Below are 16,605 nucleotides of genomic sequence, written 5' to 3' on the forward strand. Positions count from 1 at the left end.
TGTATATAGATGTTCACACCCGAAGGAAGGTGTATACATCATCTTGGGTGGGGAGCTATTATAATTAGCAAGAACTCGCTAGCAAATTGCTTCCCCGCCTTTTTTTCATTTACTGTCTGCCGATCGATATTTCACACGTCAGAATACAAGGGATTAAAATCGATTGTAGGCCACTCCTTTGAGTCGATAATTTCCCTACTTTCCTCGTGCCCTTCGACCGTATTCCAAGTGTTCTCCACCGCTGGCCTGCCTCGAGCCCCACACGCCATTGTAGGTTTCGAGAGTCCCCATCGCCTTGCCCCTTTACGGAAGCCCTTGCATCTCACCACGTGGAAGAAACTCGTCCTCGGAAATCGCAAGTCATCCACGGACCGCCTTCTACGCGCCCTCGGAAAATCTGCTAAGGTAAAGTGCCCTAGAAGAGCCCCATTTCAGTCACGCTTTTGTCTCGTAATATTTTCTTAAAGAAAGCCAGAAATCTCCCTTGTCTAATGTCCGTGCGCCTCTTGCATCGGCAGTATTAATTCTTTATTACTCCTTTGGCACCCTCAGTGCAGCTTCGAATTCATTATTCTTTTGTCTGTTTTCATTACTGGCGTATAATGTGCATATCTCTCATTTCAGAGGGATCCTATCGTGGAAGCTTCTCGACTGTGGCTGGGATTCCCCAGTTTCATTCAATCTACTTGAGTTCCTCTTTCCCGTACTAATGTCATTTATGTAAATACACTACTTTAAATGTGCCCACGTGTTTTACGTAATATTTCCCTCAGTAACCAGAGCCCTATGCTCATATGAAATTCTCCTTTGTTTTCCTCTTTTTTTACGTTTGCCCGTACCCACGAAGTCAGAATTACAAGGCTAAATTAACTTAAATTGTTGCTACCTGTCTCACAGAGCATATTTCAAACTAAAACCACGGAAAAACGTAAAAATGGCGACCTGGCCATAGATCTGTTTTGCGGTTGCAGTTCCCTAGTGTTGCTTTATTGCATTTGCAACTTGCCAGATCAGCTATTAGCAAAGCTAAGCTGGGTACGAGACAATTACGAACCTTATGTGTAAACCAGCACACAGATCCAGAAAATTCCACGTAAGTAATGTGTTTTATCTTAGCAAAACCATTTTACAATCGTATTTGTTCTAGGAATTAGAAATAGGGACGCATGTAATCACTGAGAGAAAAGAACCGCCGTATTAGATTCGTTAATGCATGCCTTTCAGGATAGGTAGTTAGGAAATAACCAGTGCTAACCATCCTTTGCTTCGAGGAATAGTGCTAAATTCCTCTGTGTTAAAATCTTTGCCATATCTTTTGCTTCGAGGAATAGTGCGAAAATTCCGGTGTTAAAATCCTTGCCATATTCTTGCTTCGAGGAATAGTGCGAAAGAAATTCCTCTGTGATAACTTTTACTTTGCATTTCGAATTAGCGAACTGTTATTTAGGCGCGAATAAAATTCCCGTGGGACACGACAGAAGTCAGCTTGCATTGCTGACAATTCTCTCCAGTGTAGTTAAATTCGAGTTAGGTGTTAGGAAAGCGAAATTTAAACTCCGCTTATAGGAAAATTACTAGGCCGTTGTACTGTTATCTCAGACGACTGAAATTCCCGGAATCCCAGACGGTATATATATATACGAGGTTCATTCACACAGAATCTGAAAATACCTCCGGTGTTGGCCAGACAGCCTGCACCCCCCCACCCCGCCCATGCCCGCGTGTGTAGCATTTTTTCCCATTCATTTCCCAGCATACACGTTTTTTCTTTGGGTTTCCGTTAGTAATTTCTAAGTCCTAGGGACGAATCGTAATTCAAGTCCTAAGTGACTCCTAAAATTCTACGTCGCACGTGAAATTTCTCAAATTCCAGTCCTCAGAGACTCCTAAAATTCTACGTCGTACGTGGCGAAAATTTCTCCAAATTCCAGTCATAGAACTACAAATTCTACGTCGCACGTGGCAGAATTTCTCCAAATTCCAGTCCTCAGAACTCCTAAAATTCTACGTCGTACATGAGAGTGCCAAATTCAGTCATAGAGACTCCTAAAATTCTACGTCGCACATTAACAAATTTCTCTCCAAATTCCAGTCCTCAGAGACTCCTAAAATTCTATGTCGCACGTGGCGAGAATTCCTCCAAACTCCAGTCCTCAGAGACTCCTAAAATTCTACGTCGCACGTGGCGAGAATTTCTCCAAATTCCAGTCCTCAGAGACTCATACAAATTCTCGTCGCTTTTGTGGCAAATTTCTCATTCTGCGAAGATTAAAATTAAGTCTGAGACATTATATAGTGTAGTTCACACACATCTAAGCCCTTACAGGACTGATCATTCTAGTTCTAAGTTAGAACAACTCCTTAACTTCCGCGCTACAGCCATGCCAAGTCCAGCGTGACAAAATCCAACTCGTCTTCCGAGACACATATTAAAATTCGTTAAGCCAAGAACAACCCGTCTTTCAAGACACATCAATTTTTAACAAAAAGTCTCCTCAGACTTACTAATCAACTGTCTTATTCGGACGATCCCGTTCTCCTGCAGTCTAGACAGGTAGGTGTTTCAGATTCCTGCAATTGAGTCTTTTTCAGACAACCTGAGTCTTCTCAGACATATCATATCCCCATTATTTCCAAGATGAAAGCTAATGCAGAGCCCAACAAAACGAGGATTTCAAATTCTACATGTCACAGGGAAGGACATGGGACTATCAGGGCAAGATCTGAGGCATGGGTTCAAGAGCGAGTGGACGATGCCAAGGCGGAGAGGCAAGAGCGTGAGAGAGAGAGGGCAAAAATTGCCCAAGAGCAGGAAGAAGGATAAAAAAGAAGCGACAGTGCAGAGAGAGAGAAAGGGGGCAAATTGCCCAAGAACAACGAGAGGAGAGGCAGATAAAGCTCAAGAACAGGGAGGAAAGAACGTGCAGAGAAGGATAAAGAACGTGCAGAGAGAGAGAACGAATTGCCCAAGAACAACAGGGGAGAGAACAGATCGCTCAGAACAACGGGAGGAAAAGAACGTGCAGAGAGGGGAGGAGGAGAGAACGTGAGGAGAGAGACAGAGCGCGCCCATGGGCTCCAGGTGCTAGAACGACCTTTACGCCACCCCCGCCCCTGCCGCGGGAATGGAGTGCCCTCAGCCAAGCTCACTCGTTCATGCCAAAATGGACAGGTCGAGCCTGAAGTATGGCAGAAGGGCCGAACGAGGTCCTGGGTGCTCGCGATCTCTCCCGCGGAACTCTCCCTTGTTCTCCTCCTGGGCGGAAAGGCCCTCGTTACTTCACGCCCTTCCGCAGACGATCGGAAACTGGGAAGCCGTACGCCAGAAAGCAGTTACGAGCGTACGAGATTGCACCGAGCAGTGGAGGGCGTTGGAGAAAACAGCAGAAGCAGGCCAGACTTGGTCGATTGGGCGTACCATTTGGAGCGGGCGTTGACAAAATGGCTCGATTCCGAAGGAGCCACTAACACCGCCGAGGTACTCGAGCGGTTTAAATTCGAGCATTTCCTGCACTACGCCCCTCCTGCCCTCGCCACTCATATAGTGGAAAAAGCCCCAGCAACACTCACCGAGTGTTGCCGAGATAACGAATATGTGACCCACCACCTCAGAAGGATCCATGGGGCGGAAGATCAAATCCCGTCCCTCCTCAGGTTCAAATTCCCACAAAAATGGAACTCGGGCAAGCCCTAACTTGCCATTTATTGCAGAAAACAGGGCATTCCTCCGAACAGTGCCGGAACAAGAGCGGCTCCTCTCTCCCGGAAAACCGACAAATAACTCGCTGCGCCCTCCCACAGGGGCAGCGCGGAAAGACTGCCAGACCTTTTTGCACGGCGTGCGCGGGTTTATGGCCATTCTCCGCATGGGCAAAATGCCCACGCAATAATAAATCAACTACTCCCACCGTCGCCTTGGCCGTCACAGATCCCAGTCGTGGGCCCTCCCGCCGAGGCCTGTATACGTGGCCCCTCCACGAGGTAATGAGCCCGCGCGCCGAGTCACTGCTTTTATGAGTTCGGGCGCACACGTCTCCCTCATCCGGAGGGGACAGAGTTCCCTACGGGCTATCGTCCATAGACGAAAACTCGTCACGATCGAGAGATAAATCAATTTAGATGATACTCCCTACGGTCCAATTGGAGTCTCACGACCTCACCAATCAAAATGTGCAATCTTGCAGTAACCAAGCCATCTCCCGGAGGCTATGACGTCATCCTGGGACAGGACTTCCAGTCCCTGCCGAAATCACGACAATCTGGGGTCCACATTCCCGAATCATTCCGCGAGCGCAAGTAATCCTCCCCGCTTCTCCCTCAGCCAAGACTGGCGCCCCTGGGTACAGAAGGACGTGCAGTCCCCACCAGTGCCACCTGAGTACGATGTACAGTGGCCCCTCGATCGATTCCCGATCAATTCCAGTGCCCGGCCTGCCTCAGTGCCAGTGCGGGGCCCCAATCAGATCTCCCTTCCAGGAGATGCCAAATTCCTGCGGTGCCACTTGCATGCGAGCGGGGCCAAGCTCGTCCGTCCTGACCGACGAGCCCAAGAAACCCCTGATAGTGCCTGACTCTGCCCTAGTGCCAGTGCCAGAGCGCTACTCCGATCTCCATTCACGAGATCCACCTCAGGACCCCCTCTCTTCCCCCGGCCTGGCACCGCTACCAGCGTCGGTCAGAGAGACAGTTCCTCCCGACCACCGCGGAAGCTCACCTGCAGGTGCGGCCTCGCAACCCGTGCCTGAAGCTGGTGTATTACCTGCAGGCCGCTCACGCCACCCCCGACCGCCTCTTCTCTGCCCCAGTCCGTCGCCGACGCAATTGCAAGTCAGGATTCTGCCATATCTCACTTGGCCGATGAACTACAAGAGCCGCGACGGATCATGGTAGAACCCGCACAGAACACTCCTGCGTCAGCTGTCGCATCAGCAGGCCCAGGTGGTACTCCGTGCCGCCCTCCGGTCGCGGGCCTCCGCTCCCGGCCGAGGACGACTGTCATTAAGAAGGCTCGGGCGAAATTACCACGGGCATTGGGACATTTCCCAGGTAATTTACAAAAGGCTCTAGAGCTCCCATGGCACCTGTGCCGCATTTCATTTTCGAGATCATGGCACTAATCCAGGGACGTCAGACCTCACTCTATCTTCCTCCGTTCCTCAGGAACTTCTATCTCTTATCACCTTCTATTAATCTTCCTTAAATTATCCCCACAAGAGGCGAATTAAATACGGGATACCATTCCCCCACACAATGTATAAATCATTAAGAATAACAGAGTGAGAAGTGGCACGCCCTTGCGCATATACCTTGGCACCGGGCGTGCGATGTCGAAGCCTCCTGAAGTCGCGCCCTTCGGGTGCACTTTCCTCGCCCTGGGACTGAAGTGATAGCCCGGGTCGTAATTAATAGGCGAAGGACGATAAATTCCCGCCTAACACAATAAAACCCTCACTCTTTTTCCCTTAGCTCTTCTGCCAATATCATTTACTTTCTTTTAGTCATTTAGTTGTCTTTATTTTAAAGAATCGCGAGTCATCAACTCTTGCCCTTGTGATTTAAATGCCCCTTTCGTAAGCTCTGAGGGACGTGTCCCGCCTTTCATATGCGGTCAAGTTTTCATTCGTAACGTCTTGCTAATTTTCCTTTTGTTATTATTATCCCTTTTCCCCCTTCCATTCCTTCAGATTGCTGTTTGTCCACCACCCACATCTTTTGTCTACTCGCCCGTCATAACATTGAGTAGGCAGTGGACGCATAAAATTAGCGTAGTTTAAGGTTAGCGAATTAAAACCTCGCGAATACTCTCGCCCGCATACAGCTGTCAAAATCCGTGTGGGGCCAGCTAAGTAAAGTACGTTAAAATGAAGATAAATTATCAATGCGAATATGTATAGTCATTACAGTATCGCGTAAAAGGGGATGTCATTTACAAAAGTAAACGCTGTTTTTCATTTACACAGCCTCTTCAAGGCAGATTGTACTAACCGCATGCATTTTATCTAAAATTAAGTAACAGTGTATTTTAATTCTTGAACAATAACCATTTCTTTTCATTTGTTGGCCATAGCCTCATATACGTGGTCCTATAATCTTAATTAATTCACAATTGTTCAGTCACTTTATAAAAAGTTACAGTGGGTAACCAAATCTAAAGTAATTATTCTTTTGCAAGTGTTTAAATCACTTTGCGTTCTGTTAACGAAAATTGTCCCAATGTGTTATTAAAAGTAATGTCACGCTTCATAAACCCTTGGAGTAAAGTTCATTTGCAAGGCAGAATGTAGAGTAACGTAAAGCATTTGCCGCGCTCATTCTTGAATATCGATGTACACACACCTGAAGGAGGTATGTACATCATCTTGTATGGGGAGGTATTATGATTGTAAGATTCGCTAGTAAATTACCTCCCCCTCCTTTGTTGTTGTTGGTTGTTGTTCATTTGCTGCCCCAGCCGGCCGATCGATAGACCATCTGTCTATCGACTTAAAAACAAAGTTAAAAGATTAAAGGCGCTTTCCCATTTTTGATAAAGATCTTTCCTTCGAGGCAAAAAGTAATCTGGCTTAGGTGTTTCTCCTACAGCCAAAACCTCCCTGCGGGTAGCAGGTACAATGAGTCAAAGCATCTGTGTTGGGCGCACCCCTGCCCCATAGGAGGATAAAGGCAAAAGCCCACGGGTCTCGACACACGCGGGCTGGAAGATATGGAGTGAACTTGTGAAGACGTCCTCAACACCTGGCCCCACCGATGCCCTTGCATCCTAACCACGTGGCCCTTTCCAAAGTATACTTTTCCTCGTGCCCTTCGACCGTATTCCAAGTGTTCTCTCCACCGCTGGCCTGCCTCGAACCCTGCCATTGCTTGGAGTTTCGAGGAGTCCCCATCCTTGCCCCCTTCACGGAAGCCCTTGCATCTCACCACGTGGAAGAAACTCGTCCTCGGAAATCGCAAGTCGTCCGCGGACCGCCTTCTACGCCCTCGGAAAATCTGCTGAGTAAAGTGCCCTGGAAGAGCCCCATTTTCAGTCACGCTTTGTCTCGTAATATTTTCTTAAAGAAAGCCAGAAATCTCCCTTGTCTAATGTCCGTGCGCCTCTTGCATCAGTATTAATTCTTTATTACTCCTTTGGCACCCTCAATTGCGGCTTCGAATTCATTATTCTTTTGTCTATTTCATTACTGGCGTATAATGTGCATATCTCTCATTTCAGAGGATCTATCGTGAAACTTCACCGACTGTGGCTGGGATTCCCCAGTTTCATTCAATCTACTGAGTTCCTACTCCGTACTAATGTCATTTATGTAAATACACTACTTTAAATGTGCTACGTGTTTACATGTCTTCCTCAGTAACCAGGCCTATGCTCATATGAAATTCTCCTTTGTTTTCCTCTTTTTCGTTTTTCCAGCACACGAAGTCAGAATTACAAGGCTAAATTAACTTAAATCATTGCTACCTGTCTCACAGAGTATATGAAAGCTCAAACTAAAACCACGGAAAAACGTAAAAATATATATATATATATATATATATATATATATATATATATATATATATATATATATATATTTGTGTGTGTGTGTGTGTGTGTGATGGTGAATTTCCGAAAGTTTTGAATGTCATTTTCGTGTAAAAGCAAAGGCTACCAACAAGCCTTAGTACCAATGTAGAAAATGGTGATAAGAAATAAATAACAAATATAGGCATAAATAATGCTCTTAATTCATTATTTTTCTCTTTCTATTTATATATTTTGCAACAGATTTTTCCTAGGCATGATGTGTAAAAACACTGTTATATCTAAGCCAGATAAGGGTAACGGCACTGTTATATCAAACAGAACTGATTATGTCGAAAAGATGGATACTACTCTCTGACAATTCAAAATTTATGAAATGTCCTCAGGAAGATAAATATATAAAACAAACTTGAATACAGCAAACAATATCAGTTACCAATCATTATTGTCAGCCAATAATGACTGTATAATCTTTTAATTATTAAAAAAACTGTAATGCCTCTTTTAGGCAAACAAAATGTGGTGGCTCTATATATATATATATATATATATATATATATATATATATATATATATATATATATATATATATATATATATATATATATATATATATATATATATATATATATGTAAGTGAGCCTCGATGGCTCGGTCGGTAGAGCAGCAGCCTCAGACTTCATAGAGGTCTGTGGCATGGGTTCAAATCCGCAGCCGACCGGTCAGGGAGGCGGACACTTTGCTATCCGTGTAGACACCCTGGGATTATGTATGTAATCAACGGATAGGTTTGCTGAAAGCAGATGGGTATTACAGACTAATACACACATAAACAAAGCCACTCCAACATCTTCTAAAAACATAACAGACACCTCACACGTCTCGAACTGTCGACCTACCCGCTCAGTTCTCCTCGCTGCTGGGAGAAAGGGAACTGGGGATTTGGTACGATACATGTACACATTCGCTACCGGGGTCAAAGCTATGTCAGGCAGGGCAACCGATTGAGGCTACGGCAGACCCCAATGCCAAATCAAAGTCCTTCAAAAGAGGGCATCGTGCTTACACCATATAAAAATGGGAAAAAGCACGTTAAAACGAAGAAGATATACTGTATATATATATTAGTCTCAGCAGGGAAAGAAGAGCGCAGGTTAAGAATCACCATATTTTGTTTGCGACACGCTTCGTTGTTTCTCCATAAAAGAATTTCCCAAGCCTAAAAGAGTCATTACAGTTTTTTTTAATAATTTAAAGATTATACAATCATTATTGGCTGACAAAGCTGAGTAAAGGTGACAAAAATATAGATAAATAAAGGACTGGGGTCGAAAGGCCTAGCAACCACTTTGTTGTTTCACTTTTCCCTTCGTGGCATTTGCCTTTATTAATAATAGATAAAATCTTTAAAATGATTTACATGAGCATATAAACTACTAAGTAGATAAAATAGAAATTGAACAGTTTATATTATAAATGAATTATTGAGTAATTATATTAAAAGCAAGGGATAAGATGAATTGCCTAAGGTTAAGATATGGTTTCCTAAAAACATTTCAGTCGAATCAAAGATTCTCTATAATGATTCTTCATTGAAAGTACCAAAAACAATAAAATTTTCTAGTCTTCTACCTGTATTACGTTCCTCTATATGCTGTAAAATCGGTGATTCCATATAATGTTCTGAAGATCCTGTCGGACTGACGTCTCTCTCTGTGAATATGTAAAGTCACCACTCGGCGCCAGTATCGGCGGCGCCATTAATTAAGTCTCCGCTGAGCATGTTTTCTTTGGTGACTTCCCCATTTTCTTAAAAGTCAATTAGTGCCTAAAACGTGTCAGGGTCAGCAATTTTTACTTTATGCGTATTTATACAAATGTCACATTTGTATCACATGTTTCTTCATTCACAGGCATCAAGACTGTATCCATATTGTAGTTCTGTAGGTTTTGTATTGTAATTTGTACTCGTTCACTGCATATTATTGTTTATTGTTTCGACCTCAGGTTTCAATTCCATTGTCTTGTCAGTTTATAAACCGCCTGGATCTGTAATAAAGCAAATGACCTCTGAATTTTTCAGTTAGCGTGCCAACACAAGAGTTGGCTTAATACAAAAACAACGTAATAAAGTGGCAGTAACTTTTACCGCTCCTTATTTTGACACCTTATAAATATAGGTGATGCCAGACAAAACGTCTGACGTATTTTATCCTTTTGTTTTAACAACACTTCAAAAAGTACGGTTGTTAGTAAATATTAACTTGGAGTTAATGTGGGGAAAGCTATACTTAAACTTGTTTTTAGTTCTCTTGTAACGTAGTTAGAACATAGATCACTTACATATGGCAGTTTAAAATACATAGTCATTTTATCAACCGTTGGTATATCTATTTTGTCATTTATACTGAGGGAATTATTTAAAACTTTTTTATTTCTTTATATATTATGATATTAGGATAAGCATTATTTTTAAATAGTTTAAAAGAAAATTTTTTTATTTATGTTATTCATTTGAAGGTTAAAGAATGTAGCACTTTGGAAATTCATTCCAAGACCGGTAAAAGTGGACTTTCTGGAAATGCTAAAACTTAAGAGTGACCTCATGTTTACGTTAGTTTTGCTAATTCTTATATCTAAAAAGTTTAGAACATTATTTTCTTCACGTTCTACGATAAACTGAACAAAAGAAGGTTTACGATTTAAGTAATCATGGGACTGTTGTCCGTGACTTAGATGCCTGAAAACCAGAAATGTGTGGTCAACATATCTATGATAAATGATTGGTTTAAACACCAGGGGACACTCGTCAAGCCATCTTTTATCATGAAATTACAGAAATATGTTGGCCATTAGGGCTGAAAGTGGAGATCCCATGGCGAAACCCTCAAATTGTTGTAATTCAAATTACTGAATAAAAAGTGATTAACTAGATCGACTGTTCTTTGATAGGAGCGTTTGTGAATAGGGAAATAAGGCAAAGCTTGCTCGCTCTGCACCTTCGCGCATTTTATAACAATTGGCGATGTTCTTTCATTCATACGTGTTTTTAATGTACACTTTTTAATGTACACTGATTTTCTGTCAATGGCTGCAGAAAAATGATAAGAAATTTTGCTAGTTTATAGGATGGTGCTTTAAAGGCACTTTCGGGAGTCTGCACAATATTGATGGTGAAGACCCACTTAAACAATTTGTTATATTCTTCTTCAATAATCGAACCGTCATTTCTGAGTTTTCTTAACTGGTAATTGATATTGTTTGCTGTATTCAGGTTTGTTTTATATATCTATCTTCTTGAGGACATTTCATAAATTTTGAATTGTCAGAGAGTACAGTTTCCATCTTTTCGACATAATCAGTTCTGTTTAATATAACAGTGCCGTTACCCTTATCTGGCTTAGATATTACAGTGTTTTTTTCTTTTTCTATTTTTTTTTTTTTTTAGTAACCCATATCCTTAGTGGAAATGCTGTTAAACGAATATCAGAAATGGGAAAAGCTGGCAAAGCAAGAATCAAAGGCTTCTTAGGGTGTGGACTTTCTGAGAGGTTTTTCGCAGAATATAATACCACACTTTTTAAGGTTTAAAGTGTATAGGATGACCCTTTCCCAACCGTCCGCTTATGACGAATGTCAACACATCCTTTTATTGCAAGAAATCGATCATAAACGGAGACAGCCTGACCGTCTGAAGCAAGATATTGCCGCCATTCAGGATCGGGTTAGGAATACTCTTAGCAATCTTGATTTTACTTATGTAAAAAATTTTATTCAAAATTCCCTCCTGAGGTGATGAGTGTTCACAGAAGGAAGATTGTCAACTGGGGAGGATCTTTTAGGCTTGAAAACGTTATGAAGAAACAACGAAACGCGTCGCAAATAAAATTTTATGGTTCTTAACCTGTACTCTTTTCCTACTGAGCCTGAGATGTCCGGAGCATATATATACATATATATACATATATATATATATATATATATATATATATATATATATATATATATATATATATATATATATATATATATAAATATATATATATATATAATATATATATGTTATAACTATATATATATATATAAACATTCATATCATATATATATATATAATATGCATATATACATAATATATACTTTATTCCAATGCTTGGTGAATCATGTCAAGCATTCATCAGGGCAAATCTACAATAAATACTTTATTCCAATGTTTAGTGATTGTGTCATACATCATCAGGGAAATCTACAATAAATAAAATACGCTTTTATAATGAAAAAACAAAAAGGGGGTTTAGGCGCTTTAGATGAAAAACATAAAACCCTGAAAAAACCATTGGGAACAAATAAAAATCACAAAATTCACCTATACATTAGTCACATTTAAATCCAAACACATGAAAAGCACAACACAATTTCGTAACATAAAATAGCCAGTGCGAGCTATAAAACTCACAGACTCACAAAGAATACATCAGTTAAAAGAATAGATGGACACTTAAACACAAATACACAAAAATAAAAGATGATAAGCAAACAAGGCTGACCTGTCAGTATAAAACCTAAAATCGCATTAAAAACGCATACGTACAGGGACCAAACAGCGACAACAGATTAAGCTGAAAACAATGGAACAACAGATGTTTGGGAATTTAGTGATGGAACACGTTGTTTAATATTCAGTGTTTTTAAAATGAGAACTTCTTGTTGATTTTTTGCCCGACCAATGAATGACTTTAAAGTCATCATAAGTAATGGAGGTTCTACATTCATTGCTATGGTGTCGTATATTAGAATTCTCTGGACTAGACTGATGACAGCAAGTTCTATGACTTTCTCACCCCTTGGTCGATATATTTTGATTACGCTGGAAGAGTACTCATAAACGACACCAGACAACGCTTGGTGGATCCGATATATTTTCCCAGGATTACGCTGGTAGAACCAATTGGTTACTCAACGGGATAAACGACACCGAGAAAGACAACACCAATTGGGGAGTCGATCTTTAAATTTATAGAGTGAACCAGTGGTTCCAGGATTTTTATGTTAAGTTTTAGGTCAATTGTTCCGTAATATTTATGAACGACTCTAAAGAAATCCCTGCTAAAACCATCTTCACGTAGGAAAGGAAAACTATCATATAAGGTGAGTCTGAGTACATTAAAACAAGGTAGATATTTGGAAAATTTATTTTAAGAAGTTTATGAAGAATTCTGTGAAAGAGGATATTATCTGCAATACTAAGCTCATAACAGGAATTCCAGCAAATGTTTACATTATCTAGGTAAAGGACTTAACATTATTCTAGCAATACTTATGCAATACTTTTCATTAGCAATCATCATCATTTTTACATTGCGTTGTGGTATCTGCTACTTCCCGCCTGCAGTGACCTAAAAAGATGAGATTTGTGGTCATAATCTGTTTATGTGTATTTGACCATTTCTTTCTTTGGAATTATTTATTAAGTGTCAGGGAGAAGAGTGTGTTTGCCAAGTATGTAACAGGTGTAGTTATCACAGACCAGCAATCTGAGAAACGTGCTGTGATACAGGAGAAGCTTTTTGTCAAATTCTGTTGTGTGATCATTCCGAAGAGAAGATTATCAAAGTTTTTCTGTGTCCAAAAACTCAAGTTTTAAAGTTACTGTTCAATATTTTCTGGAGTTCCTGTGATGAGCTTAGCATTACAGATATCACTTTTAGGGTAAATTAAGTTATTGTTCTTAAATTTTAAGAGGCTCTACAAAAAATATATATAAAAGATTTCGAATCATGTCCAGATCACAACGATGTTTGTTCACCAAGAAAGGAAAACACTGTCTAATATTTACGGATGACTTATCTAACTACCGACTGTAGAAGAGTCGTGACTTGACGCATTACCTAGTCGATTAGTGCACATAATACAGTAGTATCACTAAATATAGTCGGGTAGATATATGGAAAAGATATCTACCTCTGACATAAAGAAAAAAAATTGAAACGTTAGGATTTTAAGGGATGCTGCGCTGAAATAAATGAGAAGACACTTCACTTGGTAAATGAAACCTCAAAAAAAGGTTTTTGGAGGCTGAGGATTATTTTTGTAAGTTTAGCCTGTTATTTAATTTTTTTGTTAGAAAGGTGTAGTAACAGTTTACCTGCCTTCTTTTCTTTACAACTTTGCCGAAAGTTCTCAAACTCTCGTTGTTATTTTTTATCTGACCTATGTTTTTGCTAGCAATACCTGGCAGGCTGCTGCCGCAAACACTGTGACGTTTTCTAACATTAGGTTCAGTACTACTCAGTTCGCTAAGAGTCTAATCTTGGCTACTACTAATTGTGGACTGGTTTGCCTTTTGCAGTTGTGGAATTCTCTGATCTCCAAATATTTAAGCCAGGAGCAAATTCATTCCTGCTTTCTGTTGACGACGCCTGAATTTAGGTTTATCTGTATTTATTTTCTATTCCATTTTACACCATTAGTTATCAGCTTTCTCTATAACTTGTCTCTATCTCTGCAGGTTGATTTTCCTTTGGAACCTTCTTGGGTTTATAGTATTTTGATTCTATCCATAAAGGTTTTCAAATGAAGATTTAATGAAAGAAAGACAGTCGTTTAAACCATCACGAAGAAGTCTTGCCACTGAAATACAAAAGTGGAAAAGTAGGCTTTTCATACTAACGCTAGAAAAGAAAGGCCTTGCATCGTATTTTGTTACTATTATCTGGAGTGAAAAAGAAGCTGACATAATCATAAAAACCGTAAGAAGATGCCTCAGTTGTAAGACTTCGAGGCATTGTCACGAGGATATCCGCAAACCAATTGTAAGGTATTATTTGATTGAATTGAGGTCTACCTACGTGTACCACGGATATATATATATATATATATATATATATATATATATATATATATATATATATATATATATATATATATATATATATATATATATATATATATATATATATATATATATATATATATATATATATATATATATATATATATATATATATGTGTGTGTGTGTGTGTGTGCATGTGTGTGTGTGTGTGTTTATGTATCTACTGTATATGTGAGGCTATTTACCTTTTTTCCACTTTGCAAAGGGAATTAAAGTTATGAGATACATTCATGGTGATGCCTTGAACTTTAACAACTGAAAGAGTGTTTTGTATCTTTTTAATGATGATTAGAGCTCGTATTTCTCCCGTTCATTATGATAAAAAAAAACACGTGAAGTGTCATTCTTTCCTAGGGTCACAAAGAGTAACATAATTTTCTTTGTTTTTTACCATAGGTCCCCCTTTTTTTTATGTCCCAGTTACTAAAAACATTTCTGCTTTTGATTATTATCCTACCTTGGATCATCTATATTACCTTCCGACTGTTTGTCCAGTCGAGACAGTTGAAGAAAACTGATGGAAAACAAAGAACAAACAAAGGAGTATTTGCCATCAGAGGCTTCAAGGATGAACGCAGAAGCTCCGTAGAGATTACTTAAGGTGGGCCATGAAGCCATATAGTACCTTCATGGCAACCCATTGGCATTTATAGGGATTCCATCACTATGGTTAAAGTGCTTCTTTTGAAGCTTAAGAATATAAATGAAGCCATCACACAAAATATTGCAATCTTTGCGAAAGATTTTTAAAAGCAGTGCTCATACTGACTGAAGCCAAGCAACACCTGTTACAAGAAAGTGACATACAAAATGGTACTTTAGGAATGAAATTACACCGATCCGAGATACATACTAGGGCAAAGCCATTTAAAAAGATTGTGATTTGAGTATTACATGTGAATTATATGACGAAAAACTCAGTGTATTACATACAGTATTAAATTACGTGCCGAAAGTCTAAGCTCAAAGTCAAGTCTCTCTCTCTCTCTCTCTCTCTCTCTCTCTCTCTCTCTCTCTCTCTCTCTCTCTCTCTCTCTCCATTGCTGAACATTTTCCTTACTCTCTCTCATGCATAAATGTAAACTTTAAAATGATATTGATTATATTTACTGTTTCAGAAAGTTATGAAAATTTCCCTTTACTCGGCAACCAAAAGATATAATGACTTCTTGCATATTTTAATAGTTTGAATTCTTGGAATTTTAAAAAATAAACTAGACAAATAAAAAATTACATAACAAACATTACAAATTCTTTTATCTCTTTCCTCCTGATTGCTTCAACAACTCAGATGGTTCAAATATGCAAGGCATCACTGACTACAACGGAGTGTAATTTCTGAATTCGAACAAATATACACTTTTAAGACAGTAGAAAGTTTCAGTAAAAGAGAATACCCGTATTTTAGAAATGAGCCAACAATCATAGTTGTTACAATAAAATAAATGAAGACCAATGAACAACAGTCAAGGAATAAACAGACAAAAGAAATTAGGACACAAGAGTAGAGTACTCTAGAGAAGCTTCACAGCCTCTCTTTAGCCTGTTAGTAACAACACTTACAATATTACTAAAAATAGCATTTTCTCTTCATCTCTGACAAGAAGGAAAGAACTGCAAAGAAGGCCTAGCTTCTTGGTAGCGAAAGAAGTATTTTCAAGTGGTATACAAAGAGTTGAGAGTAATCGCAAGAATTGTCAACTTCCTTGTCATCAGAAGGTGATATCAAAATGCACATTTGGTGTTTGTAAACAGGAAGTCCATGTCCCATGCCTTTTTGATCCGATTCCAAAAACTTGTGCCCATAAAAAGGTACACTATATCTTCTTAATGTTATTTACTACTGATGATGCATTTAAACTTCTTTTCTGGTTCTGATGATGTACTAGTAAGTCAATGCTTTTCAGATGCTTGATATACCCCCTTGGCATCTGTGGATGGCTCCAGAGGAGGGCCCCTTAGTCATCCCTGGACCATGGGTTCCTAGCTGAACACAGGAAGAGGTCTCTGAGCTCCCCTGGTAAGCACTAGAAGAAGGTTCATCTGCTGGACCAGGGACAGAAGTCTCTTCTAAATTACTCAAAGGATGGCTCTTATGTTAAATTTAATTAATACCAAAATTGGAAAAAAGACACATAATCCAGCTTCTAGTTTCTGCTTCATCCAGGTTTAAATGCCAGATTTGGTGGCCAGTCA

The 16,605-nt window shown here is 39.8% G+C and overlaps 1 long non-coding RNA gene across 1 annotated transcript; it reads left to right on the top strand.

Moving 5' to 3' along the window:
• The first annotated feature begins 288 nt into the window (after positions 1-288).
• LOC136826472 (uncharacterized) lies at positions 289-743 on the top strand. Its single transcript, XR_010849623.1, has 2 exons — positions 289-405; positions 625-743. It is a non-coding gene; the product is annotated as an uncharacterized lncRNA (long non-coding RNA).
• The last annotated feature ends 15,862 nt before the right edge of the window (positions 744-16,605 follow it).

This window comes from Macrobrachium rosenbergii, chromosome 41 (genome assembly GCF_040412425.1).
Source record: "Macrobrachium rosenbergii isolate ZJJX-2024 chromosome 41, ASM4041242v1, whole genome shotgun sequence".
Taxonomy (NCBI): Eukaryota; Metazoa; Arthropoda; class Malacostraca; order Decapoda; family Palaemonidae; genus Macrobrachium; species Macrobrachium rosenbergii.